The following is a 24110-nucleotide window of genomic DNA, read 5'->3' as shown; positions in this document are numbered from 1 at the left end:
TACATCACATTCCTGACAAAGAAACCATCTAGTCACCCACAACAGGAGTCTCATGTTTAAAAACGTGTTGCTCGCCCAGGCCGGTTTGGCTCAGCGGTTAGAGCGTCGGCCTGCGGTCCAGAGAGACCCGGGTTCGGTTCCCGCTAAAGGCACGTACCTCGGTTGCTGTTTGTCCCCGGCCCTGGTCGGTCGTGCGGGTGGCAGCCACTCGATGTGTTCCTTTCACATCGATGTTTCTCTCTCTCTCTCTCTCTCTCTGTTCCTCTCTCTCCCTCCCACTCTACCTGAACAAAAAAATGGGAAAATGTCCTCAAGTGAGGATTAAAATAAATAAATAAAAATAAAAACGTGTTGCTTTATTTTTCCAACTACAAAATACACTCTTACTTTGAAGTCTTGGAAACTATAGAAAAAGCCTGCCATAAGAAATTAAATTATGCATAATTCTACCACTCAATATTCTGGTTATTCAAATGGACACTTTTTTTTTATAAAATTAAAATTGTGCTGTTTTAATGACCTTCATTTTTTGTAATATAGCTTAAATACCTTCCCCTATCATAACATAAAACAGTCTTCCAAAACCATTTTCTTTAATCCTCACCCGAGGATATATTTCTATTGATTTGAGAGAGAGAGAGAAAGAAACATTGATCACTTGCCCCCCCATATACACACTGACCAGGGATCAAATCTGCAACCTAGGTATGTGCCCTGACCAGGAATCAAACCTACCACCTTTTGATGTATGGGAGACACTCCAATCAACTAAGCCACCCAGCCAGGGCCCAAAACCATTTTAATGACTGCCAAAGGTTCTATTTGATGGCTTTACATAAGTTCTCTCTTTTTGTTTATGAAATTTTGGCTGTCACATTGGTTAATAAACTTACACAGGTTTCAAGTGTACGATTCTATGACACAGCATCTGTATATTGCATTTTGTGTTTACGACCCAAAGTCAAATCTTCTTCCATCACCACATGCTTGACCCCTTTTTACTTTTACTACCCCCGTACCCTCTTCCCTCTGGTACTCATCATAACGTTGCCTGTATTGATGAGTTTTTGTTTGTTTGTCTTGTTTGTGTATTGATTTCAGTTTTATATCCCTCCATGACTTCAAATCATACTACAAAGCAACAATAATTAAAACAGCATTGCACTGGCCAGTTTGGCTCAGAGGTTAGAGCGTTGGCCTGAGGTCCAGAGAGACCTGGGTTCGGTTCCCGCTAAGGGCACATACCTCGGTTGCAGTTTGTCCCCGGCCCTGGTTGGTCGTGCGTGTGGCAGCCACTCAATGTGTCCCTTTCACATAGATGTTTCTTTCTCTCTCTCCCTCCCACTCTACCTGAACAAAAAAATGGAAAAATGTCCTCGGGTGAGGATAAAAAACAAACAAACAAAAACAAAAACAAAAACAGCATGGCATTGGCAGCAAAACAGACACACAGACCAATAGACCAGAATCAAGAGTCCAGAAATAAACCCACATGTATATGGGCAAATGATTTTTTTTTTATCTTCACCCGAGGACATTTTTGCATTTATCTTCAGATAGAGCAGGAGGAAGGAAGAGAGAGAGAAACATCGATGTGAGAGAGACATATTGACTGGCTGCCACCCACACAACCCCAACCAGGGCTGGGGACAAACTGCAACTAAGTTACGTGCCCTTAGCGGGAACCGAACCCCGGTCTCTCTGGTCTGCCGGCCGACACTCTAACCGCTGAGCCAAACCGGCCAGGGCTGGGCAAATGATTTTTGACAAAGGAGCCAAAAACATAAACGGAGAAAAGAAAGCCTCTTCAGTAAATGGTGAGCCACATGCAAAAGAACTAAACTAGGCTGATGTTTCACCCCATTTACAAAAATTAACTCGAAATGGATCAAAGACCTAAATATAAGACCCAAAACAATAGATTACATAGGAGATGACATACGTACTAAATTTATGGACCTTGGTCTTAGAGGCAATTTTATAAATTTGACCCCAAAGGCAAGGGAAGTAAAAGCAAAAATAAATGAATGAGACTCCATCAAAAGAAAAGTTTCTGCACAGAAAAAGAAACCATCAACAAACCAAAAAGGCAGCCAAACAAATGGTAAAAGATATTTGCAAACAACAGCTCCGACAAGAGGTTAATATCCAAAATATAGAAAAAAAACTCATACAACTCAACAACAAAAATCAAACAATCTGATTAAGTTCCTGAATCCCTTGTTGTTGACCACCAAGTTTTTCTACTTTACACAGTACAGCTGCGGACGCCCTGACTGCCCATTTTTGTGTGTAGCTAGCCATCTTCCGCTCACACCTCATTGGCCAGAATAAAGTGGCTACTTCTAGCTGCAACGGAGGCTGGGAAATTGAGTTTTATCTTTTTTTTCCTAGCCTCTGTTAGCACTATGTCCAATGGAAATATAGTGTGAGCCATAAATATGAGCCACAGACTTTTTTTTTTTTTTGCATTTAACCTCAGATAGAGTGGGAGGGAGAGAGTGGGGAAGAGAGAGAGACAAACATCGATGTGAGAGAAACGTGTCGACTGGTTGCCACCCACACAACCCCAACCAGGGCCGGGGGCAAACTGCAACCGAGGTACGCGCCCTTAGTGGGAACCGAACCCGGGCCTCTCTGGTTCACAAGTCTACATTCTAACCGCTGAGCCAAACCGGACAGGGCCACATATTTCTTAATAGTCACATTTAGAAGGGTAAAGAGCTCAGCTGGTGTGGCTCAGCGGATTGAATGTCGTCCTATGGACTGAAGGGTCCCAGTTCAATCCCTGGTCAGGGCACATGCCCAGGTTGCGGGCTTGATCCCCAATGCGGGGCATGCAGGAGGCAGCTGATCCATGTTTCTCCCTCACATCTGTGTTTCTATTTCTCTCTCCTTAAAAAAAAAAAAAAAAAAAAACTTTTTTTTTTTAAAGGGTGAAGAGCCTCACACCTATTAGGATGGCTATTGTTAAAGAGAAAGACAAGTTTGGGTGAGGATGTGCAGAAATCGGAACTCTTGTCCACTGTGGGTGGGAAGGTGAAATGGTGCAGCCACTGTGGAAAGCAGTGTGGCAGCTCCTCCAACGCACAAAAATAGAATTGCTGTGTTACTAACAATTCCACGCTGAGTAAACACACGAGAGAATTCAAAGCAGGGTCTTGAAAAGATACGTGGACACCCATGTTCATAGCAACACTACCCACATTATGCAACATGTAGAAGCAACGCAAGTGTCCATCAGTGGACGGTAGATAACCAAATGTGGTCCGTCCATACAATGGAATATTATTCAGCCTTAATAAGGAAGGAAATTCTGACACCTGCTACAACATGGATGAACCATGAGGACATTATGCTAAGTGAAATAAGCCACACACAGAAGGACAAATATTGTATGGTTCTGCTTAAATGAGAAACCTAGAGTAATCAGATTCATAGAGACAAAGTAGAATGGTGGGTGCCAGGGGCTGGGGGAGGGGCAGAATGGGGAGTTAGTGTCTAACAGGTAGAGGCTGAGTTTTCTGAGATGCAAAGAAATCAGGAGATGGACGGCGGTGATGGCTGTACCACACTGAACGTACTTGATACCAGTGAAGTACACACTTCGAAATGGTCAAGATGGTCAATTTTGTTATGTATTTTATCACAGCTGAAAAAAGAGAAAGATAAACAGGTGAAAGCAATATTTTCTTTAACCCAACATATCAAAAATATGATCATTTCAATATAAAAATGACTAGTGAGATAAGTTTACATTCTCTTCTTTAACCGAATCTTTGAAATCCTTCGTATAAATTACACTTACAGCAGGCCGGTTCGTGTTAGCTACTGCGCCCAGTACCACCTGCAGCTGGGGCTATACCAGTGGATGGCACAGCCCGAAAATAAAGGCCCGCAAAGGAGAGGGTGGATCAGCCAGCTGGACCTGTCTGTGACACCGTGGCCTGGTCACTTAGCCCCCCTGAGCTGGGTATTGGGGCGCTGGCGGTGATAACTGCTGACTCCTGGTGACTGAGGCAGGGTGACCTTGGGTAATCTGTGGAAAGCCCCCAGAAAACCGTCTGGCACAATAACTGCTCCTGTACATAGTTATAATTGCTATTCACGTTTCTATATTTCCATGGAGACACAGGTATCAATAAAAAAAGGACTTCATACAAACTGTTTGCTTAAAAATGTGTAAGACATGCCCTGACCGGTTTGGTTCAGTGGTGAGAGCGTCGGCCTGCGGTCCAGAGAGACCCGGGTTCGGTTCCCGCTAAGGGCATGTACTTCGCTTGCAGTTTGTCCCCGGTCCTGGTTGGTCGAGCGGGTGGCAGCCACTCAATGTGTCCCTTTCACGTCGATGTTAATCTCTCTTTTTCTCTTCCTCTCTCTCCCTCCCACTCTGTCTGAACAACAACAACAAAAATGTGTAAGACAATAAGAGAAATTTGGATGTTTTGTGTTTTGTGAAGTCATCTTGTAGAGGTCTAGATTGAGATATTTGTGGGTAAAATAACACGATCGACGAGCCGTGCTTGAATATAACTTGGGGCAGAGGTAGATGGGGGAAGGTGGAACAATCAACAGGCTGTCGGCTGATAATGGCTGAAACTGGGGGTGAGGGTGTGGGTCTCGTTATACTGTTTGTCATACTTTTTAATAGTTTCCATAATAAAAAGTTGTGTGTGTGTGTTTTTTTTTAAGGATACCCTATGAGTATCCAACATGCCTTGAGTTTCTCAGATCTTGGATTGTTTTGTTTTTATTTTTAATTTTTATTTTTTTATCCTCACCCGAGGACATTTTTCCATTGTTTGTTCAGGTAGAGTGGGAGGGGGAGAGAGAGAGGAACAGAGAGAGAGAGAAGCATCGACGTGAAAGGGACACATCGAGTGGCTGCCACCCGCATGACCAACCAGGGCCGGGGACAAACTGCAACCGAGGTACATGCCCTTAGCGGGAACCGAACCCGGGTCTCTCAGGACTGCAGGCCGACGCTCCAACTGCTGAGCCAAACCGGCCAGGGCTGTTTTTATTTTTAAAGAATTTGTTGATTCTGGTGACTGCCCGGTGGCTCCTTGGGCACCAACAGAAGCAGCGCCCTGTCCACTGGGGCGGGCGGTCACTGCTGGAAAGGAAGCTGGTGGCATGGTATGGCCAAGAACCACCTCGTTTTCCCTTCAGAATCTCTCCAAGAGAGAGACTTCTGGTGTAGCTCCACCCAAAAGGTGACGTCTTGTGTCATCTGTGCAGGGAAGGGACAGCTGAAGCCTGTCAAAATGGTAATGGACTCTTTTCAACTGCTTGGTTAGCTGGTGGGTTTCTGTTTTGTTTGTCCTGTTTCCATAAGGGATTTGAATACGTAAGAGGCTAACTAGGGTTGTCACTTTTATTAAGTGTTCAATTACTGAAAGGTGAGGACTTTTTAAAAAATAGCTTGTTCGCAAAAAACGCCCAACCAGAACAGCAAAAAGAAAAAAGAATCCAAAAAAATGAGGATAGTGTAAGGAGCCTCTGGGACAACTTCAAGCGTGCCAACATTCACATCTTGGGGGTGCCAGAAGAAGAAGAGAGAGAACAAGAAATCGAAAACCTGTTTGAAACAATAATGGCAGAAAACTTTCCTAACTTGGTGAAGGAAACAGACATACAAGTCCAGGAAGCACAGAGAGTCCCAAACAAGATGAACCCCAAGAGGCCCACACCAAGACACATCATCATCAAAATGCAAAAGGTTCAAGACAAAGAGAGAATCCTAAAAGCAGCAAGAGAAAGGCAGCTAGTTACCTACAAGGGAGTTCCCATTAGGCTGTCAGCTGATTTCTCAAAAGAAACTTTGCAGGCCAGAAGGGAGTGGCAAGAAATATTCAGAGTGATGAAAACCAAGAACCTACAACCAAAATTACTCTATCCTGCAAAGCTGTCATTTAGAATCGATGGACATATAAAAACTTTCCTAGACAAGAAAAAGTTAAAGGAGTTAATCACTACCAAACCGTTATTATATGAAATGATGAAGGGTCTTTTTAAAGAAAAAGATAAAATGTATGAACAAACAAAATGGCAATGAATACATATCTATCAACAATGGAATCTACAAACAAAATGAACAGGAAGAACAGGAACATTTTCATAGATACAGAGAACATTTTGTTGGTTGCCAGTTGGGAAAGGGGTTGGGGGAATGGATGAAAAAGGTGAAGGGATTAAGAAGCACAAATTCATTGCTAGACTGACAAACCTCAAAGGGAAAGGGATTGGGGGGGTGGGAAGAAATAAACCAAAGAACTTATATGCATAACCAATGGACACAGACAATAGTTTGGGAAAAGGTGGGAGGGGGGTGGGAGGGGGGAGGAGGGGGTCAATGGGGGAAAAATGTGGAACATCTGTAATACATTTTACATCCAACAATAAAGATGTGGAAAAAAAAAAATAGCTTGTTCGGCATGCATTTCACATACCTTAGTGTATATATGTAGTGAATATACAGTTTTAGTACATTTGGTTAGGATGTGCTAGTATATTCATAGGGCTGGCAATCACCGCTGCTAATTCCAGAACATGTTGCATTGCCCAGCCCCTGGAAACCACCAATTTCTTTCTGTCTCTGTGGGTTTGCCTATTCTGCAAATTTCATAGAAATGGAATCATATGACACATGGTCTTTTGTGTCTGGCTGTCACTTCTCATAATGTTTTTAAGGTTCATCCGTGTCGTGTGCCCAAAAAGAATGGATATGCCGCGTTGTGTTTACCCTTCAACAGTTGGTGGACATTTGGGTTGTTTCCACGTTTTGGGCCATTATCAATAATGCTGCCATGAACATATATGCAAAGTTACTGTGTGGACATCTGTTTTCAATTCTCTTGGGTGTTTATCCATGAGTGGAACTGCGGGGGCATTTGATGACTCTGCTTAAGTGTTTGAGGAATGGCCCATGTGTTCCACGGTGGCTGTGTCATTGGACCCCCACCAGCGATGGATGGGGATTATCATTTCTGCACCTCCTTGTCAACATTTCTTATTGTCTTCCTTTTTTGATTCCGGCCATCCTGCTGGTGCAAAGTGGGGCCTCGCGGTGATTTTGACTTGCCCGTCCTGATGACCAGTGACATGGAGCACCTTTGCATGTGCTCACTGGCCATTTGTAGGTCTTCTGCAGAGAAATGTCTACTCAAATCCTTGTCCACTTTTAAGTTCAGTTGTAAGTCTTCTTGTTGTGAAGTTGTTAAAGGACTTTGCAATGGATTCTAAATGATGCCTGACGTCACAGTGAATGTAATGAGCGGACAGTAAAGCACCTTGGAGACCGTCACCACACTGCACCTTGCCTGGTTGTTAATCAGCACCCAGACTGTACTGGGCATGACAGGTTTTCAGCATGGATAGCTACCACAACCAGAATATCCCTGCAATCTTTCCATTAAAGAGGACACAGGGAGCAGGGGGCGCCGTTCCTTTTTATACCCTGGGTATGCTGAGCACCTGCTGGCACCCGGCTCAGTGACTGCTCTCCAGGAACTGCTCCCAACAGGACAGACATGAATGAAGGTCGGTTAAAACTCACACTGCTAGAAGGTTAAGGCCGTATCAATGGCCACCACTGAGTTTGAAGTGAACTTATAGAAGGAAGAGTCACTTCGTCTGGGAGTGAAAAGGGCTCATGGAGGACATGGCATTGGAGCTAATCTGCTCATTCTGAAGCCTGACTGTAGGACACTCTGGGACTGATAGTCACAGATTGATCCTCAAACAGTCGTGCAATAAATATTAATTGAATATTACATGTCCACAGTATTCAGTAGGGTTCATCATTACGGCCCCTGCCTTATGGAGCCCACATTCTAATGAGGGGAAGCCGATGATAAAAAAGAATAGCTATGCCCGGCTGGTGTGGCTCAGTGGTTGATCATCGACCCATGCACCCAGAGGTCGCCAGTTTGATTCCCGGTCAGGGCACATGCCCAGGTTGTGGGCCTGATCCCCAGTGGAGGCCAATTGATGTTCTCTCTCATCGATGTTTCTCTCTCTCTCCCTCTCTCTCCCTTCTTCTCTCTCTAAAGTCAATAAAGGAAAACAACAACAACAGCTCTATCTATCATATGCCACGTAGTGAGAGGTGTCAGGAAGGGAAATGAAGCAGCGAGAGTGGACAGTGATGGGGAAGTGGCCATTCCACTAGGGGTCTGAAAAGGACATCTCGGGTGGAAACCCGTGTGAAGCCCGGGCTGGAGCAGGGCGGGAGGAGCACTCCTGAGAAGGGATCACGGGAGGCGAGCTCACATAGGACCCCTCACGTGAACATCAGCTGCGGGTCACACACTGACGGAGCACAGACACACGCCATCAGGTCTTGGTTGGAGTCATCGCGTGGCAGTTTTGACAAGTTTATTGGCGTGGGTTTTTCCTGTGGTAGAAGAGAGAGCTGGTAGGAGCAGGTCTCAGGGGCCCCTTGACCGGATGCTGTGATCTTCAGGCCTTTCCCTTTAAGAACCTCTGTCCCCGTCCGAATCTGGTTTCCAGCCAAGTCTCTACCCTTGGAGAGAACATACGTAGAGGTTGTGGAAGGAATAGAAGGTTTGGGATTCAAACAGATCTGGCTTCACCGAAGTTCAAGACATGTCCTTGCCCCTTCGTCCTGTTCACCACAAACAGATTCCCAGAAAGTGATCATCTTTGTTACGGAGAGCAGCTGGTCATGATGTCATCTCCTGTCCTGTGAGGAGCTGGGCGTGCTTAGCTTGGAACAGAGACGTTGAGAGCCAAGAAAGGTCGTGACGGTGATCTTCACCTCCCCTTCATGTCAACCACCGGGAAGGCTCCTTCTGTGTTATCCGATGGCAATAACGAAGACCAGCTGTAGGGAAGCTGTAGGGAGGTGGCTTGCAAGCTAATATTGCAAAGGACTTTCTACAGCTGGAAAGGCAGTGAGTTCCATGACTAAAGGGATTCTAGTAGAAAGTGAATGAACATTTATCTGGGATCTACTCAGGGGACTCCAGCATTGGTCGGAAGCTTAGACCAGAATCCATTCAGGGCTAAGATCTGATAATCCAATCGCACTGTCTTTCTTCTAGGTAAAAACCAAGGCCATGATGAGTGAGAGCCCCGTGGAAGAGTGTGAAGGTCGTTTCCAGTGCACCCCGAGTCTTCCCCCTCAAGCCACATGCTGTTGAGGGGCGTTAGTGAAACTCCCCCCACCCCAGGCGAAACCAGCCTGTCGGTGGTGAGTGCCGTCTGCCTTCCCAGAACACGGCAAACTTCATTTGCAAAATATCAGACTGCTGTTTTCCTCCCTGAGCCGATCTGCAGAGTAATGCGTTCAATAACTTTTGCTCTTTTTGCTCTCAAAGCTAGGTTTCTTTTTGGAGTTGATGGCGCAATAAACGCGGGATCTGGTGCAAATTCCAATGGAAAGAAAAGATATTGTTATTTAAAGGCCAAATAACGGCTTAAAATTAGAGTTGCGAAGGCATTGAAAAACACCAGACTTCCCAGATGGCTTGGAGAGAATTCACTCTGCACTCAGTCCCTTCAACGCTAAAAAAAAATACTTTTGACTCTGTTTCTCCTCAGATTGAAAGTTGGTGCCTGCTTTAAACATATGTGCTTCTCTCTGTAAATTTAGCTCTGAGTCATGTTGTATTGCATTAGGATTTCAGCAGGCAGGCACTGGGAAAGTGTACATCAATGCGTTTATTTTTAAATTCCATAAAAATAAAAATATATGTTTAAATATATTAGGCTGTATTTTTGCCCAATTTCAAAATGGTGGCTCCCCAGAAGAGATTAGATAAAAACAATAACAACGATGATGACACCGCGATTCAAGAGCATCGCCCATTTCCGAGGATCCCAGAGCAACAAATCCTGTAGCTCCTTGCCACCCCCCCCCTTAGTGTGGGATTTGTCATTGAAACCTCCGCCTCCGTGGGGGACTCGGCAGCTCCCTTAACAGCGGCAGGTGGCCTAATTAAGGTGCGCCCTCCTCCTGGGTGTCAGGCCCAGGGCCGGAGTCAGTGAGAGGTGGGGACGGGGGCAGAGAGTCTGGAGGGACATCTTCATTTTGGTGGTTCAGCTCCTGGGCTTTAAGGCTCGGACAGACTGTACCAGGTTCAGATCCTGACCCTGTTCCTCTAATCCGCGGGCATCCTTGGAAAAGTCGATGCAGCCTCCTCGTTTGTGTCCCCGTATCCTCACCTGTGACGTGGATAATGGTCCCCATTTCAAGGGGTTGCTGTGAGGACCACTGGAGATAACGTGACTCATTCAGTCATTGGCGCAGCACACATTCATTAATAAATACATGTGGGACAAAAGCGGTGACGACAATGAACAGACCCGCCGCCTGAGCCCTCGTGGCCTAGCGGTTAGAGAGACTCTCCGGGAAGACTCAATCCCAGCGTCATTCTTTAACCAGACTTCAGACGAATGCAGTGAGGGAGCATTTGCAGTACGGGGCCCTCCTGATCTGAGGGCTCAGGGGAGTTGCAGCAAAGTTAACCAGCACTGGTGGGCGGAGCCCAGGCTCGTGGCAGGTACTCCTTCGGCCCTGTATGGGGGTCCTATGGCTGCCATCACAAATGACCACAAACTTCGTGACTTGAACAACACACGCTTCTTCTCCCACAGTTCTGGAGTCGTGAAGCGGACGCGGGGCTCACTGAGCTGAAATCCTGGCTCAGCCGGGCTGAGCTCCTTTTGCAGACTCGAGGCGAGAACCCAGGAGCTGGTCTCTTCCAGCTCGCAGAGGCCATCTGCCTTCCTTGGCCTGTGGCCCCTCCCCCGTCTACACAGCGCATCACTGTGACTTCTGCTGGCCTTGTCACATCTCCCTTTCCTGCCTCTGACCTTCCCGCCTCCTTCTTCGTGACGACGTTGGACCCACCTCGGTCATCCAGGCTGTTCTCCCTGTCTCACGACCTTCTACGTAGTCACATCTGCAATGTCCGTTTGCCACGTCAGGTAACACACTCGCAGATTCCGGGGATTAGGGTGCAGATATCTTTGGGGGACAGTATTCTGTCACATCCAGGAATAGCAATATAAAAAATAGGAGCTGCAGGTAAAAAGAGCAGAGAGAAGAGAGGGGAAGAAATCATCAAAGAAATAATATATGGCAATTTCCCCAAACTGTAGGGCACATGTTTTGAGATTTAAAGAGCCTTCAGAGTGCCCAGCTTGGAAGCCTAGCAAAGCAGCCAAAGAGAGACCGTCGTAGACAAAGGACCAGGGATCAGGCGCTGAACTTTTTAGCATCAACACAGGACATTGGAAGAGAGGGTGCAGAACCTTCCTAATCCCTAGGTAGATAATTTCCAACCAAGAATGTACTGATAATTTTATCAATCAAGTATAGGTGTGGACTAATACATTTCAGGCATGCATGCTGGTTCTCACCAAATTTTCCTCCCATGCACCTCTCTCAAGAAGCTACTGAAGGATGTGCTTCATCATAATGAGAAAGTAAACCAAGAAAGCGGAAAACAGAGAATCCATAAAACAGCGGATGCAGCGCAGGAGAGAGGCAAAGGTTATGCCAGAAGATGCAGTCCACAGGTGTGCCTTGGTCCACAGGTGTGCCTTGGTCCATAGGTGTGCCTCGGTCCACAGGTGTGCCTTGGTCCACAGGTGTGTATCAGGCTCTGCACAGCAGTCTGCCTCAACTGGGTCCAGGATGTAGGACTCAGAGCTAAACACAAAGCTAATAGGTTCGCTGAGGTTTTCAATATAATAACAAGAACTTTATAGTTATGATGGAGAGTTAAGAGATAAATTATAGTTAGAAAACTAAGCAACCAAAAAAATTGCTAACTCTGAGAAACATAACATTGTACAAAAATGTCATCGTAGTACATTGGTGGTTGTAGAAAATAATATTTACATACATCAGAGGACACGAAACACTAAATATTGATTTAACTAGGATCTATGATATTGGGAGGATGAAAGGGATAGTTTGTGCGTGCACGTGTGTGTGTGTGTGTGTGTGTGTGTGTGTGTGTGTGTAAGAGCAACAGAGGCTTCTCATGTAGTGGTCATGCCTTCAAGGTCATGGAAAGTTGCAGGTGACAAAGGTAATTTCACGAGCATCCCCTGGCCCATGCTATTCAAGGCCATTGACTTTGCACATCTGAGTTTGGTGACTCCTCAGCTCCATGTATTCATCCATCTGTCCAACATACATTTAGTTAAACACCAACTTTGAGTTGGGCACTGAGCTAGATGCTTGGATACAGTAGAGAACAAGAGAGCTGAGTTTCTGCCCTGGTGGAGCTGACAATCCAACTTCGTAACTGATCTTAACTGATCAGTTCCTGCCGCGGTCGGTCGTGCAGGGTGGTTGCTGCAGGAGGGCGCCAGGCCAAGGGGCCAAGTGGAGCTGAAATCTAGCCTGTGGTCTGTTCACCAAGTCAACGTGGTTGCAGCCTCATCTCCCTGGAGGCGCACCTTTTTCTACCTTGCACAAAGGTGCTGCGGTGTGGGTTAGCAGTAACCCCAACTCCTGGAAGGTTAGAGGGTTTAGAGACCGGTGAGCAGGCCAAAGGTTTCTGGGTTTATTATTAGAGTCTTCGAACCCTAAAGTTGAGCTTTGAGTTAGACCCACACAAAGGGCAGCAGGCTCCATTAGCTCATCTGAGAAGGAAGAAAGGGAGAAGTAAAGTCTTACCGATTATGTTAGAACCGGTGCCAATTATTTCCTTACAACAAGGCCCCGGGTCTCTAGCCCTCCTTCATGGGACTGGGGCACTCAGCCTTAGGCACCCGGCTTGGTAAACAAACTTGCCCCCCTTCCACCTGCACACTCCCCCCAAATCCGATTCGTCCCGAATAGCTCAGGAGGAAACGTCAGGTCCACACAGGCCGGCCGGCCGGCCGTGTCACCACCTGGCTTCCATGTCCTCTCACGCTGGTTGGGGGCATCTCTTTAAAGGCTGTATCACAGCATTTGAGAAGCTGTTGAGGATAGAAGGGGGCAATGCAATGTATGTTTTTTTGTGTCCAAAGTGTGCTCTGTTTGGGAGTGAGTATTTTTGTGTGAGTTCCCTGGCTCAGTGCCTCTCACGGTTTCATGTGTAAATGAATCACCTCAGCGCTTATCAAAATGAATCCTTCCTAACAAGTGCCCAGTGCACATCAAGGCAGCCTGACTCAGCCAGGCCACGGACGTGTGCCCTGGCCCCAGGGTCACCTGAGTGACAGTCCTGTGGGACCTCAGTGCGCCATTTACCCGCACTGAGCCTAATTCCCTGGGAAGCAGACAGACAAGTACCTGCTACGTTACGCTCTGTTAGGGTTCCGCGAGGAGAGGCCTGCACAGCCGTGGGACCGCTGCCTTTTGAGAAGGAATATCAGAGAAAAGGAGGCAGTTACACCCAACCTCAGTCGTCACATTTACCTGGGTATTGGTCACGGTCTAAACTACAGGGCTCACAGCCTGCTCGTGGGATCTCAGTCCTGAAATGAGGTAAGTGCTCAGTAAATATGCTGAATGAGTGACTGATGCCTTGTCAATAACAGGAGCCCATGGCTGGCAGAGGGCTCCCTGCTCCCTGCTCCCTGCTCCCTGCTCCCTGCTCCCTGCTCCCTGGGGCCGTAACATGAGAATATGTGCAGGGGTTGAAACCAGATCTGAAAGGCTCTAAGACTCTGATGCCTCCCCAAGGGACAACCCTTCTTCCCACTTAGGAACCAATAATCCCAAGGAACTTCCAGAAAACGTGACTTTGCCTTCTCTACATCACACAGTGCTCAGTGCTGTCCTCTCGGGTAAACCCCAGAGAGGTAGAGAACTGCCAGGGCGCGTGGGGGCTTTCACGTCAGCCGCGCTGGGGAAGGGCCACCTCCCTGGGTCCCCAGCCTTGCTGTCCCCCTGAGGCTCAGCGCAACACTGTGTGTGGGTTGGCAGGTCTTCGGCTAAAGACTCCTGCACTGTCGCCAGCACCTCACAGGTGCCCCGCCCCGCCCCGCCCCGCCCGAGAGGTCTGGGAGGCAGGGGGCCCCAAGCCTTTGCCCTCCCTCCAAGCCAGATCGAGCGGCCCCGCCTCGCCACTCATTTCTTCTCTGCGGGTATAACCGTGTTGACAGCTACGAGAAACCAGATGTTTCCCCGTCGTTTAGCATCATGGGACCCGTGAGGCTCCTTCTCATGTTTTCACCGTGACTGCAATGAGTACAGTTGTCAGGAGGAAAACCTCGCGACGTTCTGAGAAAACAGTGAACTTAGCGCCCAGCAACGGGCTCCCGTTAGACCGAGGACGTTACGGGCCAGGGCAGGGTGTCCCCATCTCCCGGCGGCCCAGCGCGGGGCCAGCAGGACCCTGTCAGCCGCGCCCAGGGCCCATGATGCCCACACAGGTGAGAGCTTCAAGGGAGGGCGAGTGGGCAGCCTGGGTGGGGCGTGGGTCCGTCCACCAGTAAGTCATCAAAAGCTGTAGTTCCGAGCTGAGAACTGGGAATGAAGAAGACAGCGAAGGTGGCCGTCGCTCCGAGCCCACCAAACCTCGCCTCTCTGTGACAGGGCTGCGTCAGATTGACTGATTGATTTTTCATAAAGGGTCTCTTTTTCTGATTATGAGTTATAATTGTCTGTTAAAGACAACTTAGAAAACAGGAGTGCATGGGAGGGGAACCTGGTCACAAACGCACTTGGGCTGTGTGTTCTATCTGTATGTCCTATTAACATATGTTCCCATCTGTGCTAGCTGACCCATCCACGTGGCTCAGAAGAACCTCAAACAAGTGTTAGATAAACACACACCTGCTACTCTTTGCCCTACAGCCCACGTGAGAAGCAGCCCAACTGCAGACCAACATCTAGAATTCTGAATATCATGCTCATGACCTTTAAGGCTCATATGAGAATTTGCTCTTCATTTTCCACGTTCACAGTCACTTGGTATGTGTGGCATGTCCTCCAATCACTCACCGAGTCCTGAGTGTTCCACCATCAAAATGTATTTGGAATCCGACGCCCACTCACCATCCACTCTGTCATCTCCCTGGTCTGTGTCACGGTCAGCTCTCATCTGGAATACTGCTTTGGCTCTCTCTGGTCTCTGCTTCCCATGTTTGTGTCCTTACAGTTCATTCTTCTCACAGAAGCCAAGAGCATCTTTTAAAATGGTAGATCAGAGCATGTCATCCTCTGCTTAAAACTCTTCTGTGACTTCTCATCGCACTTAGAATAAAACCCAAACTCAGTGCTCTGCACAGGAGGATGGCAATGTTCCTCTGCACCCCACCTCTTCCCACTCTTCCTGTGCTACCTGCCTTCCAGCCCCGCTGGCCTGCTTGTTGTTCCTTCACTACGCCAAGCTCATTCCCCACCACAGGGCCTTTGCATATGCTGATTCCTCTCCTGAGAATGATCCCACAGATCTTTGTATAACTCAAGCCTTTTCTCCGTGGAGACATTCTTTAACCACTCTTTCTTTAAAAAGCTAACTCTCTGAACCTGTTTTCTCTCAAAAAATATATAGACATTACTATAAAATAATTGTTTTAGTAGACAATCACTCTCGGGGAATCTTAAGTTACAGAATTTGAGAATCATCACATTTTGCAATCTAAAGTTTATAGTCATGGAATCTTTGAAAGAGTCATTGTATAGATACAGAGTGGGCCCGCCCTGGCCGGTTTGGCTCAGCGGTTAGAGCATTGGCCTTCGGTTCACAAGAGACCTGGGTTCGGTTCCCACTAAGAACATGTACCTCGGCTGCAGTATGTCCCCAGCCCTGGCTGGGTCGTGTGGGTGGTGGCCACTCAATGTGTCCCTTTCACGTCGATGTTTCTCTCTCTCTCTCCCTCCTGCTCCACCTGAATAAAAAATGGAAAAATGTCCTCGGATGAGGATAAAAAAACAAAACAAAAAAAACGGAGAGTGGGCCCACTGGGATAGAATGACTCCCTCAAGGTCCAGCAGGGAGGGGCAGAGCTAGGAAAGAACCAAGTCTCCCGACCACAAGGCTGTGCTATGCCTCTGTGGGTTCCCTAAGACATCAACATTCCGCAGAAGTATTAGGAAGGTTCTGTCTCAGGGCAGAGGTAAAAAAGGGTGGTCAGAAAGTATATCCTCAGATCCTCTTTAACCAAAACAGCTCTACTTTTCTCTCATTTATATTGACCTGTGTAGTTGTCTTCTTAGAAAAGGTTTTTTTTTGCCCCCAACTTTCAAACACCTCTACATTACATACCATGTTCAGTGAATAATTATGAAGAGCAATGAACAAATAAATAAGGCAAAACCCCCAAAATAAAACTACATATAACCACTCAGGTAATACAAATGAAATCTTTAGAGATATTAATTAGCAAAACTCAGGTTGATACAAACTCTACCTATATTCCCTGCAGGTAGTGGTGGTATGGATGGGGGTGGTTAGGACAAGAACTTACAACAAAATCTGGTCCCGAAAGCTACCTCTGAGCTCACTTCTCAAATACAGCTCAGCAGTTTTAGGTCTGGGCACAGAGAGGAGGAGGAACGCCTGTTCTAGAATGTTCTCTGACATCCCACATGTGTTTACAAAGAAAGCACATACTCCTTAAGAACCATAATTGATAATAATAACATGCCCGGAGGACTGGATTCTAACCCTGATTAAGACCTTCAACTAAAATCTCTTCCAGTTACCACTGTCCCCTCTAAAATGCATGGCTCCCATCCTGGTAAGAAAACACCCCCAAAATTCAAACAAAGTAACCAGATCAGGATTCAGAAAGCAGCAATCAACAAGAGTACAGGGAATAACAAATGGCTGTAAAAAGACATTTTTCCAGGTCTGCGACGTCAATTTCTATTTATTTTTGTTTGTAAATCTTCACCTGAGGATTTTTAGAGTGGAAGGGAGGGAGGAAAAGAGGAATGGGAGAGAGAGAGAGAGAGAATTGGTTTGCCTCCTACATGACTCCGACCAGGGCTGGGGATTGAACTGCAACCCAGGCACATGTCCTTGACTGGGAATAGAACCCATGACCCTCGGCCAGGGTTGCAGTGTCAATATTTTAAAATGATAGCATCTTCATAAATAAACTGCTTCCACTCTAGGACACTTTGTGGGGAAGGAACAGAGCCCGAGAGGAGCACACTCTTAGCTCCCTAACTTTCTCCTGTGTCTGGTCTAAGCAATAGGTTGATTAGAAAGGCATACATATAAAATGTGTTTGCAAAGCACCCTGATCTCCAAGATGGAAAATATCACTTTCACTTTGCTTGGATCAAGATTTTATGTCACTGAAGTCCAGTATTTCTGTGACTGCTGAAAGATTAAAGATACAAGATATCATCTATGAAAAGCTACAAAGAGCAGAAGTAATTCTCAAGAGGGTCAAGATCCTGCTTTTAGAAGCCTCTTTGTTTTTAGTGGGTTTTAAAGCAAGCCCTCTTCTTACTTTGTTTTTCTGTTTCTGATTGTTTTTCACACACATTCAACAAGGGTCATGAAAAACATCGCCCCACAAGGCAGTGACAATACACTCCTTTTTTTTTGGTTTGTTTTATTTTCCTCATAGCTAGAGTGACTTTGTAACTTATAATCCAAGTGACAGCATCAGAGTTAAAGGAGCACTGTTAATAAATAGCCTGTATTCATTTACTTCCTTGTGTGCATTCTGTTTCTACCACTGTGGCACCTAAGTTGCATGAGGACAGCTACCCCATTCGCCATTGTTTTCTCAGCACCACGGACAGCGACCTGCAGAGTGGACAGGAGGAGAGCGCTGTAGTCAACAGGATGCGGGGCAGCTAACGGTGTGGATCATAACTCATTGGAGATCTGAACGATGAGTGCGGGCTTCCTACACAAACATTTGGGAAGAGAATATTCTGAGTGGGAAGAATAGCTTGTGTAAAAACCCAGAGAGAGTAAGACTGGCTGCTGTAGGGAAGCCAAGTGGAATCAGAGGAGGGATAAGGTGCATCTTCAGGGCCTCGGGGGAGTCTAGGCATTTTCCCACAGGACGTGGAAATTCACTGAAACATCTTAAGTGGAACCGTGACTCTCAGTAATAGTCACTTTTTAGGCTCATCCACATTGAGTGATAGCTGTCTACTTCAAGGTATTTTTGTGGTTGTTAATCCTCACCCAAGGATGTTTTTGAGAGAGTGGGAGGGAGGGAGAGAAAGAGAGAGAGAAACATTGATGTGAGAGAGACACATTAATTGGTTGCCTCCTGCATGACTCAAACAGGGCCAGGAACCGAACTGCAACCAAGGTAATTGCCCTTGACTGGAATCGAACCTGTGACTCTTTGGTCTGCGGGCTGACACTCTCACTGCGGAGCCAAACCAGCCAGGGCTTCTTTTATTTTTTAATAGATGCTGTTACATGGCTCAGAATTTGAAGGGATTCATTGAAAAGTCTATTTTCCCCCAGTTTGTTCCCTCTGGAATCAACCAATGTTATTAATTTCTTATTTATATTTCCAGAGATGTCTTGTGCCTATAAAAGTATAGGCTTGAAACCCAAGGGCGTTGTGTTCCACCTCCAGTGTTTGCTCTACTTCCCAAAAGTCTCCCAGCCCTGTTCCCATGCTTGATAGTAGAGGATTGTTTTATTGGGCACCGGTCTCCTCTCTTTAACATAATTGCAAAGTCTTTCAAGTCAGAAACTTTGTTTTCCTCTTCTTTAATGTTCTATATCAAGCTCTGACCATGCCAGGCACACTAGAGCTGATAAATATTTGATTATCTTTTGCAGTGACTTTATGGGAGGGATTGGGAGTCTCTAGCCTCTCCGTTCGGAGAACAGAAGACGCATTGTTCAAGGGCAGGTCTGCAAACCAGTGTCACATGACCAACCCAGCAGGCACTCGGGGAATGCCAAGGGGGATACAGTCTGTCCATTTATCTGAATATTCACAGAGCCAACAATGATAAAGGCTGGGGGTTTTCAGGGGTCACTGAGTCTGCCAAAGAGGGTCGTAGCTTGCCCAAATCCACGCAGAGCCTGGGACACCAGCCCAGATCCGCTGCCCCGCTCTGGCTCCCCATCACTGGCAAAGTTGCCTCGTTGGTAAACTGGGGTTTGTGGGTTACTCTGAAGCCCGGCCAGCTGAGAGGGCACATGTAGAACTCAGTGTGATGCCTGGTCGCTCCCACTCTGTGTGGTTGTTGAGATTGCTAAGCAAACATCCTTCCACCCTGACACCTTTAAGCTTAAAGGAGTGAGCTGATTTCTCAGCATTTCTAATGTCCATCGGTGCCTTACACCTAATGGGGCCCAGCAAGCATCTGAGGGTGCTACCCAGCCATCTGATTGCTCACATATGTACCTTCCATCCTCAGTCCCAAGTGGAACTGGCCCCGTCCTCTTCGCATGGACCATAGGATTGAATCTAAACTGAGTTCCTATGGGACTTTCATCAGACAAGACTCTAAACTTTCCCCTGCCTCGATTTCCCCATCTGGCTCACTGAGCCTGGCCTGAAGAAGAAGATGCAGCACGTTTTGATTGATGGGCTCATTAGGGCTTAGACAGGGACTCAGAGCCAAACACTGTTATTTAAGGAACCCTGATGGAAGAATGGAGTGATGTATTCAAACTGTCCTCGGAGGACTGACAAGGCAGCCAGTCACTGTAGGGCATTTAGAGAACTAATTCCTTGCCTCAGTATTTAAGGCCTTTGAAAAGGCTACATCCATCTTCCGCGAAGAGAAAAAAAATGTTCTTGCCTCTTCCTGCTACCTAGAGATTATTTAGTGATCTGCTATTGACACGGCTCCTGTAGAAAGATCAAAGATAAAAATGCAACGTATTCAAGTGCTAACCATTTTTCACTGTCACTTAGTGACGGGACAGCCCGGAGTCAATTGCTGCAGATTTATGCTTTATGATATTGATTGTGTGTGTGCCTAAGCTGTTTGCAAATGCCTGGCCCCATCAACGAGGGGGCACCGCAAGGGGTGGGTGCAGGGGCCAGCAGAAACCCTGCTCCCAGTTTTCTGCTGGCCCAGAGTCTGGGTGGGCGCTGCTGAGAAGGTCCTGGATCAGGGGGCCCAGAACACCACGACCATTAAATGCCTGGATCAATGTTGGTCAATTTTACAGGTGAGGAAAACTAAGTTCTGTGGAAACTAAGTAGCAAGCTCACCAAATAAGCTAGTGGCAGAGTCAGGCCTACATTCCTAACTCCTAACCCAGTGTTTTCTTTCTTTTTGATTTTTTTCCCTTTAATTATACTACTGTCATGTATCCTTTTTTATTTTTTTTAACTCATCTTTATTGTTGAATGTATTACAGATATTTCTCCCTTTTTTCCCATTGACCCCTTTCTCCCCATTCCCCACCCCCCCCACCCCCCGCCTTCCCCACACTATTGTCAGTGTCCATTGGTTATGCATAGATGCACAGGAGTTCTTTGGTTTATCTCATCCCGCCCTCCCTCCCCCCTTCCCTTTGAGGTTCATCAGTTTAACAACCAATTTGTACTTCCTAGTTCCTTCATCTTTTTCACCCATCCCCTAGCCCCCACCCATCTAGAAGCAACAAAAAATTCTCTGTATCTGTGAGTTTGTTTCTGTTCTGCTTGCTCCTTCTGTTTGTGGATTCAATCTTTTATGAAGGGCGGGAGGCCTGGAGAACCACTCCCCAGCAGGGAGACTATGTGAGATTCTGGGCTGGATTTGAGGGAAAGGTGGCCAGGAAGGGGCCATCCATGGAGATAAGATAGAAAACAAATGATCAAGGAACAAAAGGGGTGACCTGCTGTTTAATTGTTGGGCAGAGCCCGAGGCTGAAGGGACAAAAAGCAATCATTTGTGTCCTCGGGTGTATTAGAGCCAGAGGATCAGGTTTCTCTGAAGTGTGTCCTCTTCCCCCAAAGTGGTCAACAGCTCCCCAGTTTGGGAGGCAACTAAGCGGTGGCACCACACCCCTTCCTCCATAGTGATAGTGGCCCTACTCACAGAGGACCTGCCGTGCACCAGGCACCCCACTGGAAGTTTCCCGTGCACACTTCCTACAAGAGCAGAGCCCTGGGTGGGTGTGGGGAGGCTGCAGAAGCTAGAAGGGGCCGGTAGTCATTACCCTGCATTTTACAGAGAAGCCTGAACCTTGAGAAGTTAAAAGACTTGCCCCAAACCACCTGCCTTTTGTCCCTAAATCTTTTTTTCCTATCTTATCTCCATGGATGCCCCCTTCCTGGCCACCTTTCCCTCAAATCCGGCCCCAAATCTCACAGTCTCCCTGTTGGGGAGCGGTTCTCGCCAGACCTCACGCCCTTCATAAAAAGATACATGACAGTAGTATAATTAAAGGAAAAAATCAAAACGCAAGAAAACACTGGGTTAGGAGTTAGGAATGTAGGCCTGACTCTGCCACTAGCTTATTTGGTGAGCTTGCTACTTAGTTTCCACAGAACTGAGTTTCCTCACCTGTAAAATGGGAATTGAAGGATACATTTCCTGTGGGCTTGGGTTAGTAGGAAAGTGTCTTGAGATAAAAGCATCCAATGTGCCCTGGCCGGTTTTCTCAGTGGTTAGAGCACTGGCCCGCAGACTGAAGGTCATGGGTTCGATTCCCGGTCAAGGGCACGTACCGAGGCTGAACGTTCCATCCCAGCCTGAGTCGGGGTCGTGCGGGGGACATCCAGGTGGTGTGGCTCTCTCACCCCAATGTTTCTCTCTCCCCCCTTCTCCCCTTCTACTCTATCTAAAAAAGTTAATGGGAAAATATCCTCAGATGTGGATTAACCAAAAGCAAAAGCATCAAGTGCTATTCCTTGGTTTATTTGTGAAATACGCACTTACCGGGACAGGATTGAGGTCAGGCACGCGCTCGGTTCCGTGCAGCGTCCATCGGTCTCCTGCGGCAGAGGAGAGTCCTGAGCTTTGGGGTTGGGTTCCCACTGCCTCCTCTTGCACACTGTGCAGGCCCAGCAAGTCATGGAGCCTCCCTGACCCTCAGTCTCCTTATCTGTCCGATCACAGTCATTACTCCTGCTTCAGGGCAGTGACGGGACAGGACAGCATGTCAGTAAAGACTCTCGGGGCGAATCTTTGCAATTTGGAAGCACAGCAGGTAGCAGAGGTAGGTGCTTGTGGCTCATGCTCCGGGTCGCGGCTCTCTGCTCACCGTGTCCAGCTGGCCTCCCACGTGCTCCTCCCGACTCCCCACAGTCCCCACACCTAGTCATCATGGGCTTAGACACCTCGGGTCCCGTGGAGGCCAGAGCCCCATCCAGCAAAGGTGCACTCAGGACAGCCGGGCATCCTGGCTGTCCGTGGCAGGAATCTCTCAGAAGGCGGACCTCTCGCTGCCAGAGAGCTTTTTCTTGATATTTGGTCTATACCACCTGGTACTAAGTGTTATTAGTCATGCGTCTTCAGACCCGGCGAGGTCACTCCGCCCTCCTCCCCACTACGACACTGTTCAGCACCGGGCCACTCCTTTTGCCTAACGTCTGTTTGATGCTGCCCTGCCTCAGCCATGGACAGCAGACTTTTGGAGACAGGAGGGACCTTAGAGATTACCGAGCATCTAGCCCTTTTATTTCACAGGTGGGGAAACTGAGGCCCAGAGAAAGGATGACCTCAACAAAGTTGCAAGATCAACATGTTCAAGATAGTTTGGTCTTTTCTTTTGGATATAAAAAAATATACATAAAATGAAATAAGTCATTGAATTTTATTGGCTGAAATAATGTATATTACTGGCACAGTTAAGGTCATTTGATGAGAGCTATGAGCTTAAGACATACAGTTGAATACAGACTGTTTACTGAGTCCTTCCTGCCAGTCAGGTGAGGGGCTTCCCAAGGAGACAATTTAACTCATTCAATCCTCACAGTATCCTAGGAAGAAAGCACTGTTTTCCCTATTTCTTGGCTGAAAAAATTGAGGCTCAGAAATGTTAAATAACTTCTCCATCGTCACACAGTACACTAGAGGCAGAGCTGAGTTCCAAATTTGGGTCTTCCTGACTCAAAACACATCACTTCAGCCTAGATGAAACTGCAGAGCAGAGGTCAGGAGAGAGGCCAGAAGTGTGAAGAGGCTTGACTTTCAAAGATGGGAGAAGAAAGGCAAAGTGATGTCTTTGGAGACAAGCTTCTCGGCCCAGGACCCAAGGAAATAAAGGGCACAGCAGTGTGTCAAATTGTTTCTTCTGCACCAGGAGCACCCTGGGCACAGGCATGGGTCTTACTCGTCTCTGTATCCACAGAGCTTGGTAGGGAGAAGGCCCTCAATACATAGTTGATGAATAATAAATGCAGAGTGTGGAAAATGACCTTACCAAAGGGAAGACTGGGAAAAAACAGTGCCACACAGAAAACATGCCTCTTCATGGTTACACATCAGGGAGAATCAGAGTGTTACATCACCCTGGACAGACAGGAAGTATAAACATGTGGCCAAGATGCTATCTCCAGATGCTCAGGAAATGCGGTGTTGCCAATTGTCTTGTGCGTGGTAATAAGGTCACAAGAGTTACATTTACTAAGTGCTTACCCACGGTCGGATACAGCATGAAGCATTTTAAATGCATTTCTTCACTTAAGTCTCACACCAACTCCCAAGAAGTATGTGCTGCTGGGAACAAGACAGGGATGTCTGCTTTCGCCACTCTTATTCAACAGAGTACTGGAAGTCCTAGCCACAGGGATCAGACAAGAAGAAGAAGTAAGGCATCCAAATTGGAAAGGAAGAAGTAAAACTGTCATTTGCAGATGACATGATACTTCATATAGAGAACCCCCCCGCCAAAAAAAATGACTAAAACTGATAAATGAATTCAGTAAAATAGCAGGATACAAAATAAATATCCAGTAATCAGTCACATTTTTATACACCAATAATGAACTATCAGAAAGGGAAACTAAGAAAACAATCCCATTGATAATTGCTTTAAAAAGAATAAAATACCTAGGAAAACTTTAACCAATGAGGTAAAAGACCTGTATTCAGAAAATTATAAGGCTCTGAAGAAAGAAATTGAAGATGATACAAATAAATGGAAGCATATACCATGTTCATGGATAGAAAGAATTAACATCATTAAAATGTCCATACTGGCCCGGGCCGGTTTGGCTCAGCAGTTAGAGTGTCGGCCTGCGGTCCAGAGAGACCCGGGTTTGGTTACCACTAAGGGCATGTGCCTCGGTTGCAGTTTGTCCCC

This window comes from Molossus molossus, unplaced genomic scaffold (genome assembly GCF_014108415.1).
Source record: "Molossus molossus isolate mMolMol1 unplaced genomic scaffold, mMolMol1.p scaffold_m16_p_14, whole genome shotgun sequence".
NCBI lineage: Eukaryota > Metazoa > Chordata > Mammalia > Chiroptera > Molossidae > Molossus > Molossus molossus.
This window is presented reverse-complemented; position numbering follows the sequence as displayed.